Genomic DNA, 3556 nt, shown 5'->3' with positions numbered 1-3556 from the left:
GTTAGCAATATGCGACGCATCGTCGCTTTTGTGGCAGGCAATAAAGTGTGACATTTTAGAAAATCTGTCCACTACCACAAATATAGAATCATGGCCTCTTTTAGTACGCGGCAAACCTAACACAAAATCCATACTAATATCTTCCCAAGGTGTAGTAGGTGCCGGTAACGGAGTATACAAACCGTGAGGCTTCAGCTTGGACTTGGACTTGTTGCAAGTAATGCACCTCTTCACATACCTGTCCACGTCCCGCCTCATCTTTGGCCAATAAAAGTGATCAGCGAGCATGAGTAGCGTCTTCTCACGCCCAAAGTGACCCATCAAACCTCCAGCATGAGATTCCTGCAATAAGAGCAAACGCACAGACGATTCTGGAACACATAGTTTGTTAGCTCTAAACAAAAACCCATCGTGTATGTGATATTTTTCCCATGCTTTACCAATAACACATAAGCGGTATGGTTCAGCAAAATCATGATCAGTCGCATACAAATCACATAACACCTCTAATCCAGGAATTTTAACATCAAGATGAGTTAATAGCATAGTCTTCCTAGATAGAGCATCAGCAACAATATTATCTTTTCCCTTCTTATGCTTAATAATGTACGGAAAAGACTCAATGAACTCCACCCACTTAGCAAGACGCCTATGCAAAGTAGATTGGGCTTTCAGATATTTCAAAGCTTCATGATCAGAATGTATGATAAATTCTTTTGGCCACAAATAATGTTGCCAAACCTCAAGAACTCTAATTAAAGCATACAATTCTTTATCATATATAGGATAGTTCAACTTAGCACCAGAAAGTTTCTCAGAAAAATATGCAATGGGGCGACCCTCTTGCATCAACACACCACCAATTCCAATACCACTAGCATCACATTCAATCTCAAATTGCTTATTGAAATCAGGAAGTGCAAGCAACGGTGCAGAAGTTAACAATCGTTTCAGTTCATCAAAAGCATGATCTTGGGCAACGCCCCACTCAAAGACAACACCCTTTTTAGTCAATTCATTCAAAGGTGCAGCAATAGTAGAAAAGTTGGGCACAAAACGGCGATAAAACCCAGCTAGACCATGAAAACTTCTAACTTGACTCACATTCATGGGAGTAGGCCAATTTTGAATAGCTTCAATTTTAGACATATCTACTTCTACTCCATGCTTAGAGACAACATAACCCAGAAATATGACCTTATCTTTGCAAAATGTGCACTTCTCAAGATTACCATAGAGTTTACTATCACGCAACACTTGCAAAACATGTCGAATATGTATAATATGATCAGATTCATTGCGGCTGTAGATTAATATGTCATCAAAATACACAACCACAAACTTGCCAATAAAATCACGCAAAACATGGTTCATCAGTCTCATGAAAGTGCTAGGTGCATTAGTCAAACCAAAAGGCATTACTAACCACTCATATAAACCAAATTTTGTTTTAAAGGCGGTTTTCCACTCATCCCCTTCTTTCATCCTAATTTGATGATAACCACTACGCAAATCAATTTTAGTGAAAACAGCAGCACCACTCAATTCATCTAGCATATCCTCTAAACGGGGAATAGGATGACGATATCGAATAGTAATGTTGTTTATGGCTCTACAATCTACGCACATACGCCATGTACCATCTTTCTTAGGAACAAGAATAACAGGAACAGCACAAGGACTAAGGCTTATGCGGATATAACCTTTGTCGAGTAGCGCTTGTACTTGCTTCTGTATCTCCTTCGTTTCTTCGGGATTCGTTCTATATGGCGCCCTATTGGGCAGCGATGCTCCGGGGATCAAGTCAATTTGATGCTCAATACCTCGCAATGGTGGAAGTCCTGCGGGTACCTCTTCCGGAAACACGTCGCTGAATTCCTGCAAAACATTAGAAACACCAAAAGGAAGAGGGGTCATGTCGTTAGAAACCAAAACCGTACCCCTGTACATGAGCACAAGAGGCATGGCTGTAGGATCCTCACAAAATTCTCTCATGTCTTGTTTGGTGGCTAATGAGACTAATGAATTCACTCTCTCACTTTTCGTTATATCACTCACGGCATTACAATTCTCTCGCCTATCTATGGATGCATCCTCCAAGTTTACTTCAATCTTCTGACGAGACTCATTGACAATTTGCTGCGGTGACATAGGCTGTAAGTTAATTTTCTTGCCCTTGAACTCCAAGTGATATGTATTGGCGCGGCCATTGTGTTGCACAGTTCGGTCATAGAGCCATGGCCGGCCCAACAGCAGGTGACAAACCGTCATAGGAACCACATCAAAATCAATGGAATCCTTATACGGTCCAATCTCAAAATCAACTCGCACCATGTGGCTCACCTTCATCTCACCATTATTGCTCAACCACTGAATATAATATGGATGTGGGTGCGGTAGATACTTCAGTTTCAGCTTGGCACATAACTCTTTGCTTGCTAAATTGCGACAACTTCCGCCATCAATAATAACCTTGCAAGCTTTATCAGGACCAACTAGTGCCTTTGTTTGGAACAAATTACAGCGCTGTGTAGATGCACTTGACTGCACATTAAGAACACGCTGCGAGACAACAATAGTTTGAGCTTCAGAAGGAAAAGCATCATAACCATCACTATCATAATCATCCTCATCTGGAGCATTTGGATCAACATCATCTCCAGTTTCATACTCATTGTCCTCATTAATTATCATAACTTTACGATTAGGACAATCCTTCTTGAAGTGACCCTTGCCACCACATGTATGACAAACCATATCACGGTTGCGCGCTGTAGACATACTAGAACCAGTTCCACTTGCTGCAGGGACGGGCTTCTTTGTGTTAGACACATTGGAGACCGACTTGCTAGACGAAGAAGGAACATCCATAGGACGCGTAGATGGCGCCGTAGAAGGCGGCGGCCTAGGCGTGTAGCGCCCTGCGCCTGTAGCACGGCCCCTCTGTTGCGCTTCTTCAGCCAACTGTGACTCAGCTTCTCTTGCATGATGTAGTAGCTCATTCATAGTAGCGTAGCTGTGATGACGCACAATTCCCTTGATATTAAACCGCAGACCATAACAAGATGATAAGGGGTGTCCCGATCTTGGTCGCACAATTCCTGGATTAGAGGTGTTATGTGATTTGTATGCGACTGATCATGATTTTGCTGAACCATACCGCTTATGTGTTATTGGTAAAGCATGGGAAAAATATCACATACACGATGGGTTTTTGTTTAGAGCTAACAAACTATGTGTTCCAGAATCGTCTGTGCGTTTGCTCTTATTGCAGGAATCTCATGCTGGAGGTTTGATGGGTCACTTTGGGCGTGAGAAGACGCTACTCATGCTCGCTGATCACTTTTATTGGCCAAAGATGAGGCGGGACGTGGACAGGTATGTGAAGAGGTGCATTACTTGCAACAAGTCCAAGTCCAAGCTGAAGCCTCACGGTTTGTATACTCCGTTACCGGCACCTACTACACCTTGGGAAGATATTAGTATGGATTTTGTGTTAGGTTTGCCGCGTACTAAAAGAGGCCATGATTCTATATTTGTGGTAGTGGACAGATTT

This window comes from Lolium perenne, chromosome 3, assembly GCF_019359855.2.
Source record: "Lolium perenne isolate Kyuss_39 chromosome 3, Kyuss_2.0, whole genome shotgun sequence".
NCBI lineage: Eukaryota > Viridiplantae > Streptophyta > Magnoliopsida > Poales > Poaceae > Lolium > Lolium perenne.
The sequence above is the reverse complement of the archived record's forward strand: the minus strand, read 5'-3'. Positions refer to the sequence as shown.